This window comes from Manis javanica, chromosome 1 (genome assembly GCF_040802235.1).
Source record: "Manis javanica isolate MJ-LG chromosome 1, MJ_LKY, whole genome shotgun sequence".
Lineage (NCBI taxonomy): Eukaryota > Metazoa > Chordata > Mammalia > Pholidota > Manidae > Manis > Manis javanica.
The window spans coordinates 189,372,253-189,384,791 of NC_133156.1; positions in this window are offsets into that span (position 1 = coordinate 189,372,253).

Below are 12,539 nucleotides of genomic sequence, written 5' to 3' on the forward strand. Positions count from 1 at the left end.
AGGAATATTATCAGAAAAGAGTACCTCCATAGCTGATCATCTGACACCCTTTAAGTGATCAACATTAAGGATATTTAAAGCATGCGTTGATCTTTGATTTACCAATAGTTTTATCCTGTTAAGGAGTAATCCCCCTTTTCTTTCTTTCTTTCTTTTTTTTTTTTTAAATTTTTAATCTACACTTACCTGAAGAATACTATGTTTACTATGCTCTCCCCTATATCAGGTCCCCCCTAACAACCACATTACGGTTACTGTCCATCAGCTTAGCAAAATGTTGTAGAGTCACTACTTGTCCTCTCTGTGTTGTGCAGCCCACCCTCCCCTTTCTCCCTCCCCCCCATGCATGCTAATCTTAATACCCGCCTTCTTCTTCCCCCCCCTTATCCCTCCCTGCCCACCCTTCCTCCCCAGTTCCTTTCCCTTTGGTACCTGTTAGTCCATTTTTGGGTTCTGTAATTCTGCTGCTGTTTTGTTCCTTCAGTTTTTCCTTTGTTCCTATACTCCTCAGATGAGTGAAATCATTTGGTATTTCTCTTTCTCCGCTTGGCTTATTTCACTGAGCATAATACTCTCCAGCTCCATCCATGTTGCTGCAAATGGTTGGATCTTTCCACTTCTTATGGCTGAGTAGTATTCCATTGTGTATATGTACCACATCTTCTTTATCCATTCATCTACAGATGGACATTTAGGTTGCTTCCAATTCTTGGCTATTGTAAATAGTGCTGCGATAAACATAGGAGTGCATCTGTCTTTCTCAAACTTGATTGCTGCGTTCTTAGGGTAAATTCCTAGGAGTGGAATTCCTGGGTCAAATGGTAGGTCTGTTTTGAGCATTTTGATGCACCTCCATACTGCTTTCCACAATGGTTGAACTAATTTACATTCCCACCAGCAGTGTAGGAGGGTTCCCCTTTCTCCACAGCCTCGCCAACATTTGTTGTTGTTTGTCTTTTGGATGGCAGCGATCCTTACTGGTGTGAGGTGATACCTCATTGTAGTTTTAATTTGCATTTCTCTGATAATTAGCGATGTGGGGCATCTTTTCATGTGTCTCTTGGCCATCTGTATTTCTTTTTTGGAGAACTGTCTGTTCAGTTCCTCTGCCCATTTTTTAATTGGGTTATTTGTTTTTTGTTTGTTGAGGCGTGTGAGCTCTTTATATATTCTGGACGTCAAGCCTTTATCAGATCTGTCATTTTCAAATATATTCTCCCATACTGTAGGGTTCCTTTTTGTTCTATTGATGGTGTCTTTCGCTGTACAGAAGCTTTTCAGCTTAATGTAGTCCCACTTGCTCATTTTTGCTGTTGTTTTCCTTGCCCGGGGAGATATGTTCAAGAAGAGATCACTCATGTTTATGTCTAAGAGGTTTTTGCCTATGTTTTTTTCCAAGAGTTTAATGGTTTCGTGACTTACATTCAGGTCTTTGATCCATTTTGAGTTTACCTTTGTATATGGGGTTAGACAATGGTCCAGTTTCATTCTCCTACATGTAGCTGTCCAGTTTTGCCAGCACCATCTGTTGAAGAGACTGTCATTTTGCCATTGTATGTCCATGGCTCCTTTATCAAATATTAATTGACCATATATGTTTGGGTTAATTTCTGGGGTCTCTAATCTGTTCCACTGGTCTGTGGCTCTGTTCTTGTGCCAGTACCAAATTGTCTTGATTACTATGGCTTTGTAGTAGAGCTTGAAGTTGGGGAGTGAGATCCCCCCTACTTTATTCTTCTTTTTCAGGATTGCTTTGGCTATTCGGGGTCTTTGGTGTTTCCATATGAATTTTTGAATTATTTGTTCCAATTCATTGAAGAATGTTGCTGGTAATTTGAGAGGGATTGCATCAAATTTGTATATTGCTTTCGGCAGGATGGCCATTTTGACGATATTAATTCTTCCTAGCCATGAGCATGGGATGAGTTTCCATTTATTAGTGTCCCCTTTAATTTCTCTTAAGAGTGACTTGTAGTTTTCAGAGTATAAGTCTTTCACTTCCTTGGTTAGGTTTATTCCTAGGTATTTTATTCTTTTTGATGCAATGGTGAATGGAATTGTTTTCCTGATTTCTCTTTCTATTGATTCGTTGTTAGTGTATAGGAAAGCTACAGATTTCTGTGTGTTGATTTTGTATCCTGCAACTTTGCTGTATTCCGATATCAGTTCTAGTAGTTTTGGAGTGGAGTCTTTAGGGTTTTTTATGTACAGTATCATATCATCTGCAAATAGTGACAGTTTAACTTCTTCTTTACCAATCTGGATTCCTTGTATTTCTTTGTTTTGTCTGATTGCCGTGGCTAGGACCTCCAGTACTATGTTAAATAACAGTGGGGAGAGTGGGCATCCCTGTCTGGTTCCCGATCTCAGTGGAAATACTTTCAGCTTCTCGCTGTTCAGTATAATGCTGGCTGTGGGTTTATCATATATGGCCTTTATTATGTTGAGGTACTTGCCCTCTATTCCCATTTTGCTGAGAGTTTTTATCATGAATGGATGTTGAATTTTGTCAAATGCTTTTTCAGCATCTATGGAGATGATCATGTGGTTTTTGTCTTTCTTTTTGTTGATGTGGTGGATGATGTTGATGGATTTTCGAATGTTGTACCATCCTTGCATCCCTGGGATGAACCCCACTTGGTCATGGTGTATGATCCTTTTGATATACTGTTGAATTCTGTTTGCTAATATTTTATTGAGTATTTTTGCATCTACGTTCATCAGGGATATTGGTCTGTAATTTTCTTTTTTGGTGGGGTCTTTGCCTGGTTTTGGTATTAGGGTGATGTTGGCTTCATAGAATGAGTTTGGGAGTATTCCCTCTTCTTCTATTTTGTGGAACACTTTAAGGAGAATGGGTATTATGTCTTCTCTGTGTGTCTGATAAAATTCCGAGGTAAATCCGTCCGGCCCCGGGGTTTTGTTCTTGGGTAGTTTTTTGATTACTGTTTCAATTTCTTTGCTTGTAATTGGTTTGTTTAACTTTTGTGTTTCTTCCTTGGTCAGTCTTGGGAGGTTGTATTTTTCTAGGAAGTTGTCCATTTCTTCTAGGTTTTCCAGCTTGTTGGCATATAGGTTTTCATAGTAGTCTTTAATAATTCTTTGTATTTCTGTGGAGTCTGTCGTGATTTTTCCATTCTCATTTCTGATTATGTTGATTTGTGTTGACTCTCTTTTTCTCTTAATAAGTTGGGCTAGAGGCTTATCTATTTTGTTTATTTTCTCAAAGAACCAGCTCTTGGTTTCGTTGATTTTTGCTATTGTTTTATTCTTCTCAATTTTGTTTATTTCTTCTCTGATCTTTATTATGTCCCTCCTTCTGCTGACTTTAGGCCTCATTTGTTCTTCTTTTTCCAGTTTTAATAATTGTGATGTTAGACTATTCATTTGGGATTGTTCTTCCTTCTTCAAGTGTGCCTGGATTGCTATATACTTTCCTCTTAAGACTGCTTTCGCTGCATCCCACAGAAGTTGGGGCTTAGTGTTGTTGTTGTCATTTGTTTCTATATATTCCTTGATCTCTATTTTGATTTGTTCATTGATCCATTGATTATTTAGTAGCATGTTGTTAAGCCTCCATGTGTTTGTGAGCCTTTTTGTTTTCTTTGTAGAATTTATTTCTACTTTCATACCTTTGTGGTCTGAAAAATTGGTTGGTAGAATTTCAATATTGTGGAATTTACTGAGGCTCTTTTTGTGAGCTAGTATGTGGTCTATTCTGGAGAATGTTCCATGTGCACTTGAGAAGAATGTATATCCTGTTGCTTTTGGATGTAAAGTCCTATAGATGTCTATTAGGTCCATCTGGTCTAGTGTGTTGTTCAGTGCCTGTGTGTCTTTACTTATTTTCTGCCCGGTGGATCTATCCTTTGGGGTGAGTGGTGTGTTGAAGTCTCCTACAATGAATGCATTGCAGTCTATTTCCCTCTTTAGTTCTGTTAGTATTTGCTTCACATATGCTGGTGCTCCTGTATTGGGTGCATATATATTTAGAATGGTTATATCCTCTTGTTGGACTAAGCCCTTTATCATTATGTAGTGGCCTTCTTTATCTCTTGTTACTTTCTTTGTTTTGAAGTCTATTTTGACTGATATTAGTACTGCAACCCCTGCTTTCTTCTCACTGTTGTTTGCCTGAAAAATGTTTTTCCATCCCTTGACTTTTAGTCTATGCTTATCTTTGGGTTTAAGGTGAGTTTCTTGTAAGCAGCATATAGATGGGTCTTGCTTTTTTATCCATTCTATTACTCTATGTCTTTTGATTGGTGCATTAAGTCCATTTACATTTAGGGTGACTATTGAAAGATATTTACTTATTGCCATTGCAGGCTTTAGATTCGTGGTTACCAAAGGTTCAAGGTTAGCTTCTTTAGTATCTTACTGCCTAACTTAGCTCGCTTATTGAGCTGTTATATACACTGTCTGGAGATTCTTTTCTTCTCTCCCTTCTTATTCCTCCTCCTCCCTTCTTCATATGTTGTGTGTTTTGTTCTGTGCTCTTTTTAGGGGTGCTCCCATCTAGAGCAGTCCCTGTAGGATGCCCTGTAGAGGTGGTTTGTGGGAAGCAAATTCCCTCAGCTTTTGCTTGTCTGGGAATTGTTTGATCCCACCATCATATTTAAATGATAGTCGTGCTGGATACAGTATCCTTGGTTCAAGGCCCTTCTGTTTCATTGCATTAAGTATATCATGCCATTCTCTTCTGGCCTGTAGGGTTTCTGTTGAGAAGTCTGATGTTAGCCTGATTGGTTTTCCTTTATAGGTGACCTTTTTCTCTCTAGCTGCCTTTAAAACTCTTTCCTTGTCCTTGATCCTTGCCATTTTAATTATTATGTGTCTTGGTGTTGTCCTCCTTGGATCCTTTCTGTTGGGGGTTCTGTATAATTCCATGGTCTGTTCGATTATTTCCTCCCCCAGTTTGGGGAAGTTTTCAGCAATTATTTCTTCAAAGACACTTTCTATCCCTTTTCCTCTTTCTTCCTCTTCTGGTATCCCTATAATACGAATGTTTTTCCTTTTGTATTGGTCACATATTTCTCTTAGTGTTGTTTCATTCCTGGAGATCCTTTTATCTCTCTCTATGTCAGCTTCTATACGTTCCTGTTCTCTGGCTTCTATTCCTTCAATGGCCTCTTGCATCTTATCCATTCTGCTTATAAATCCTTCCAGGGATTGTTTCACTTCTGTGATCTCTTTCCTGACATCTGTGATCTCCTTCCGGACTTCATCCCACTGCTCTTGCATTTTTCTCTGCATCTCATCCCACTGCTCTTGCATTTTTCTCTGCATCTCATCCCATTGCTCTTGCATTTTTTTCTGCATCTCTGTCAGCATGTTCATGATTTTTATTTTGAATTCTTTTTCAGGAGGACTAGTTAGGTCTGTCTCCTTCTCAGGTGTTGTCTCTGTGATCTTTGTCTGCCTGTAGTTTTGCCTTTTCATGGTGATAGAGATAGTCTGCAGAGCTGGTACAAGTGACCGCTGGAAGAGCTTCCCTTCTTGTTGGTTTGTAGCCTTTTCCTGGGAGAATAGCGACCTCTAGTGGCTTGTGCTGGGCAGCTGTGCGCAGACAGGGCTTCTGCTTCCTGCCCAGTTGCTTTGGGGTTTATCTCCACTGTTGCTGTGGGCTTGGCCTGGCTGGGGCTGTTCCTCCAAAATGGTGGAGCCCCGTTAGAGGGGGAGCAGCCAGGAGACTATTTATCTCCGTAAGGGGCCTCTGTGCTCCCTGCTGCCCAGGGGGTTAGAGTGCCCAGAGATCCCCAGATTCCCTGCTTCTGGTCTAAGTGACCTGTCCTGCCCCTTTAAGATTTCCAAAAAGCACTCTCCAAACCAAAACAACAACAGCAACAATGAGAGAGGGAACAGAAAGGAAAAAAAAAAGAAAAAACACGCGATTTTTTTTTTTTTTTCCTCAGGTGCCGGTCCCAGGCACCCACGCACTGGTCCTGCTGCCCTGTCTCCCTAGCACCAGGGTCCCTGTCCTTTCAAGGCTTCCAAAAAGCACCCACCCACCGGTCCCGCAGGGAAGGAACGCTCAATATTCTTGGTCCTCAGGCACTGGTCCCACGCACCCGCTCACCAGTCCCGCCGCCCTGCCTCCCTAGCACCGGGGTCCCTGTCCCTTCAAGGCTTCCAAAAAGCACTTGGCAAAAAGAGAGAAAAAAAAAAGGGGAAAAACGCGCGATTTCTTCCGTCCTCAGGTGCTGGTCTCAGGCACCCACCCACCGGTCCCACAGGGAAAAATGCGGGATATTCTTTGTCCTCAGGTGCCGGTCCCAGGCACCCGCTCACCAGTCCCGCCGCCCTGCCTCCCTAGCACCGGGGTCCCTGTCCCTTTTAGGCTTCCAAAAAGCACTCGCAGAAAAGAGAAAAAAAAAAGGGGAAAAACGCGCGATTTCCTCTGTCCTCAAGTGCCGGTCTCAGGCACCCGCCCACCGGTCCCGCAGGGAAAAACGGGGGATATTCTTTGTCCTCAGGCGCCGGTCCCAGCCACCCGCTCACCAGTCCCGCCACCGTGCCTCCCTAGCACTGGGGTCCCCGTCCCTTCAAGGCTTCCAAAAAGCGCTTGCCAAAAAGAGAAAAAAAAAAAGGGGAAAAACGCGCGACCTCCTCCGTCCTCAGGCACCGGTCTCAGGCACCCGCCCCCAGGTCTCGCAGGGAGAAACGCGGGATATTCTTTGTCCTCCGGCGCCGTTCCCAGGCACCTCCTCACCGGTCCCGCCACCCTGCCTCCCCAGCAACGGGGGCCCGTCCCTCTAAGGCTTCCAAAAAGCGCTCGCCAAAAAAAAAACTGCTCCGGTTTCTCTCCACCCGCCGGGAGCCGGGGGGAGGGGCGCTCGGGTCCCGCCGGGCTGGGGCTTGTATCTTACCCCCTTCACAAGGCGCTGGGTTCTTGCAGGTGTGGATGTGGTCTGGATGTTGTCCTGTGTCCTGTGGTCTCTATTTTAGGAAGATTTTTCTTTGTTATATTTTCATAGCTCTATGTGTTTTTGGGAGGAGATTTCCACTGCTCTACTCACGCCGCCATCTTGGCTCCTCCTCTCGGATCTTGCTTTTTTATCCATTCTATTACTTTGTGTCTTTTGATTGGTGCATTAAGTCCATTTACATTTAGGGTGACTATTGAGAGATATGTACTTATTGCCATTGCAGGCTTTAGATTCGTGGTTACCAAAGGTTCAAGGTTAGCTTCTTTAGTATCTTACTGCCTAACTCAGCTCGCTTATTGAGCTGTTATATACACTGTCTGGAGATTCTTTTCTTCTCTCCCTTCTTATTCCTCCTCCTCCCTTCTTCATATGTTGTTTGTTTTGTTCTGTGCTCTTTTTAGGGGTGCTCCCATCTAGAGCAGTCCCTGTAGATGCCCTGTAAAGGTGGTTTGTGGGAAGCAAATTCCCTCAGCTTTTGCTTGTCTGGGAATTGTTTAATCCCGCCATCATATTTAAATGATAGTCGTGCTGGATACAGTATCCTTGGTTCAAGGCCCTTCTGTTTCATTGCATTAAGTATATCGTGCCATTCTCTTCTGGCCTGTAGGGTTTCTGTCGAGAAGTCTGATGTTAGCCTGATGGGTTTTCCTTTATAGGTGACCTTTTTCTCTCTAGCTGCCTTTAAAACTCTTTCCTTGTCCTTGATCCTTGCCATTTTAATTACTATGTGTCTTGGTGTTGTTCTCCTTGGATCCTTTCTGTTGGGGGTTCTGTGTAATTCCATGGTCTGTTCAATTATTTCCTCCCCCAGTTTGGGGAAGTTTTCAGCAATTATTTCTTCAAAGAGATTTTCTATCCCTTTTCCTCTTTCTTCTTCTTCTGGTATCCCTATAATACGACTATTATTCCTTTTGGCTTGGTCACATAGTTCTCTTAGTGTTGTTTCATTCCTGTAGATCCTTTTATCTCTCTCTATGTCAGCTTCTATACGTTCCTGTTCTCTGGCTTCTATTCCTTCAATGGCCTCTTGCATCTTATCCATTCTGCTTATAAACCCTTCCAGGGATTGTTTCACTTCTGTGATCTCCTTCCTGACATCTGTGATCTCCCTCCGGACTTCATCCCATTGCTCTTGCATTTTTCTCTGCATCTCATCCCATTGCTCTTGCATTTTTCTCTGCATCTCTGTCAGCATGTTCATGATTTTTATTTTGAATTCTTTTTCAGGAGGACTGGTTAGGTCTGTCTCCTTCTCAGGTGTTGTCTCTGTGATCTTTGTCTGCCTGTAGTTTTGTCTTTTCATGGTGATAGAGATAGTGTGCAGAGCTGGTACAAGTTACCTCTGGAAGAGCTTCCCTTCTTGTTGGTTTGAGGCCTTCCTCACCTGGGAGAATAGCGACCTCTAGTGGCTTGTGCTGGGCAGCTGTGTGCAGACAGGGCTTCTGCTTCCTACCCGGTTGCTATGGGGTTTATCTCCGCTGTTGCTGTGGGCGTTGCCTGGCTGGGGCTGCTCCTCCAAAATGGTGGAGCCCCGTTGGAGGGGGAGTGGCTGGGAGGCTATTTATCTCCGTAAGGGGCCTCTGTGCTCCCTGCTGCCCAGGGGGTTAGAGTGCCCAGAGATCCCCAGATTCCCTGCCTCTGGTCTAAGTGACCTGTCCTTCCCCTTTAAGACTTCCAAAAAGCACTCTCCAAACCAAAACAACAACAGCAACAATGAGAGAGGGAACAGAAAAAAAAAAAAAGAAAAAGGGAAAAACGCTTGATTTTCTTTTTTGTCCTCAGGCCCCGGTCCCAGACACCCGCTCACTGGTCCTGCTGCCCTGCCTCCCTAGCACCAGGGTCCCTGTCCCTTCAAGGCTTCCAAAAAGCACCCACCCACTGGTCCCGCAGGGAAAAACGCGCGATATTCTTTGTCCTCAGGCGCCGGTCCCAGGCACCCACTCACCAGTCTCCCCGCCCTTCCTCCCTAGCACCAGGGTCCCTGTCCCTTTAAGGCTTCCAAAAAGCACTCGCCAAAAAGAGAAAAAAGAAGGGGAAAAACACGCGATTTCCTCCGTCCTCAGGTGCCGGTCTCAGGCACCCGCCCACCGGTCCCGCAGGGAAAAACGCGGGATATTCTTTGTCCTCAGGCGCTGGTTCCAGGCACCCTCTCACCAGTCCCACCGCCCTGCCTCCCTAGCACCGGGGTCCCTGTCCCTTTAAGGCTTCCAAAAAGCACTCTCCAAAAAGAGGGAAAAAAAGGGGAAAAACGCGTGGTTTCCTCCGTCCTCAAGTGCCGGTCTCAGGCACCTGCCCACCGGTCCCGCAGGGAAAAACGCGGGATATTCTTTGTCCTCAGGCGCCGGTCCCAGGCACCCGCTCACCAGTCCCGCCGCCCTGCCTCCCTAGCACCGGGGTCCCTGTTCCTTTAAGGCTTCCAAAAAGCACTCGCCAAAAAGAGAAAAAAAAAGGGGAAGAACCCGCGATTTCCTCCGTCCTCAGGTGCCAGTCCCAGGTACCCGCTCACCGGTCCCGCCACCCTGCCTCCCTAGCAACGGGGTCCCTGTCCCTTTAAGGCTTCCAAAAAGCACTCGCCAAAAAAAAAAAAAAAAAAAACCACTCCGGTTTCTTTCCACCCGCCAGGAGCTGGGGGGAGGGGCCCTCGGGTCCTGCCAGGCCGGGGCTTGTATCTTACCCCCTTCACAAGGCACTGGGTTCTTGCAGGTGTGGATGTGGTCTGGATGTTGTCCTGTGTCCTGTGGTCTCTATTTTAGGAAGGTTTTTCTTTGTTATATTTTCATAGCTCTGTGTGTTTTTAGGAGGAGATTTCCACTGCTCTACTCACGCCGCCATCTTGGCTCCGCCTCTCTATTTCTTTTTTGTTTGCTTTTTAGATTTCACATATAAGTGAAATCATATGGTATTTGTCTTTCTCTCCCTGGTTTACTTCACTTAGCATGATACCTTCTAGGACCATCCATGTTGTCACAAATGGCAAGATTTCCTTATTTTTTATGCTGTGTAATATTCCGCTGCATATACATACCACATCTTCTTTATCAATTCATCTGCAGATGGGCATTTGAGTTGATGCTGTATCTTTGCTCTTGTAAATAATGCTGCAATGAACATAGCTGTTCACCTTTTTGAACTAGTGATTTTTTCCTTGGGTAAATTCCCAGAGGTGGGATTACTGGATTATATGATATTTCTATTTTTAGTGTTTTGAGGAACCTCCATATTGTTTTCCATAGTGGTTGGACCAATTTACATTCCTTCCAACAGGAGGAGAGTTGCCTTTGTTTCCACATCCTTGCCAACACTTGTTGTTTCTTGTCTTTTGGATAGTGGCCATTCTAAGTGGTGTGAGGTGATACTTCATTGTGGCTTTGATTTGCATTTCCATAGCGATTAGTGAGTTTGAGCATCTTTTCATGTGTTTGTTGGCCACGTGTATCTCTTCTTTAGAAAAATGTTCAAGTTCCCTGCCCATTTTTTAATTGGATTATTTTTTTGGTGCTGAGTTGTATGAGTTTGTTACATATTTTTCATATTAGCCCTTTGTTAGCTATATCATTTGCAAATATGTTCTCCCATAAAATAGATTACTTTTTTGTTCTGTTGTGGGTTTTCTTTGCTGTGCAAAAGCTTTTTAGTTTGGTATAGTTCTACTTGTTTATTTTTGCTTCTGTTTCCCTTGCCCAGGGAGACATATCCACAAAGAAATTTCTCATGCTGATATTCTTGTTTCCTTCTAAAAGTTTTATGGTTTCCTGTCTTGCATTTAGGTATTTAATCCATTAATTTACTTTTGTGTATAGTTAAAGATGGTAATCTAGTTTCATTCTTTTAAATGTAACTGTCCAGTTTTCCCAACACCAGTCACTGAAGAGGCATGTCTTTTCCCCACTGTATATTCATGGCTTCTTTGTCATATATTAATTGACCATATATTATGGATTTTTTTCTGGGCTCTCTGTTTGATTGATCTATGGGTCTGTTCTCTACCAGTGCCATACTGTTTTAATCCCTGTAGCTTTATAGTATAGCTTGAAATCAGGAAGTGTAAATATCCCCAACTTTGTTGTTTTTTTCCAAGATTGTTTTGCTTTTCAGAGACTTTCATGATTCCATATACATTTTAGGATTCTTTGCTCTAGTTCATTGAAAAATTCCATTGGTATTTTGATAGGGATTGCATTGAATCTAAATTGCTTTGGTGAGGATGGCCATTTTGACAATATCAATTATTCCTATCCATGAACATGGGACAGATTTCCATTTATTTGTGTCTTATTTAATTTATCTCATGAATGTCTTATACTTTTCAGAGTACAAGTCTTTCATCTCCTTGGTTAGGTTTATTCCTAGGTATTTTATTCTTTTTGATGCAATTGTAAAGGAGTTGTTTCCCTGATTTTTCTTTCTTCTAATTTGCTCTTAATATATAGGAATGCAACAGATTTCTGTGTATTAACTTTGTATCCTGAAACTTGGCTGAATCAAATTATTCTAACAGTTTTCTGGTGGAGACTTTAGGGCTATCTATATATAGTATCATTTTATTTGCTAATGGTGACAGTTTTACTTCTTCCTTACCAGTTTGGATGCCTTCTATCTCTTTACCTAGTCTGATTGCCATGGCTGGGACTTCCTTTTTTTTTTTTTTTTGGATCCAATAATTTATTTCTATTCAGTGACAGCAATGGGAGTAAATAGACAAGGTCTTTTTTTAAATTATTAAAATAGAAAAGATGAAAAACAGAAGCAACAAATGAAGACCACACTGCTCATGATACATCAACCACGTGGTCAGAAACCCCATTTCTAAAGCACAGCAGCTGCTGGTATCATGGGGCTTTATCACGTTCGTTCGACAGAGGAAAGGCAGATGACTGGGTGAAGACCAGCCAGCCAGCCCCTGGCAGGATATTATAGAAGCTCCAGTCCTTAACTGGAGACTCCTCTTGTTACTTCCTTGGGAGCAGAAGATGGAGGGGAGAAGTACTTTGTTGAATAAAAGTGGTGAGTGGACATCCTTGTCTTGTTCCCGATATTATAGCAAAAGCTTTCAGCTTTTTGCCATTGAATATGATGTTTGGTTTGTTGTATATGGCCTTTATTATGTTGAGGTATGTTCCTTCAATACCCATTTTGTTGAGAGTTTTTATCATGAATGGATGTTGAATTTTGTCAAATGCTTTTTCAGCATCTATTGAGGTGATCATATGGTTTTTCTCCTTCATTTTATTAATGTGGTATATCACATCGATTGACTTACAAGTATTGTACCATTCTTGCATCCCTGGAATAAATCTCACTGGCCATGATGGATGATCCTCTTGATGTATTTTTGAATTTGGTTTACTAATATTTTGAGGATTTTTGTATCTATCTTCATCAGAGAAATTGGTTTATAGTTTTCTTTTTTTGCAGTGTCTTTGTCTTGTTTTGGTATTAGAGTAATACCAGCCTTATGGAATGAGATTTGAAGTATTCCCTCTTCCTCTGTTTTTTGGAATACTTTAAGGAGGATAGGTATTGGCTCATCATTAAGTGTTTGGTAAAATTCATCTGTGAGGCCATCTTGTTCTGGATTTTGTTTGTTGGGACATTTTTGATTATTAGTTT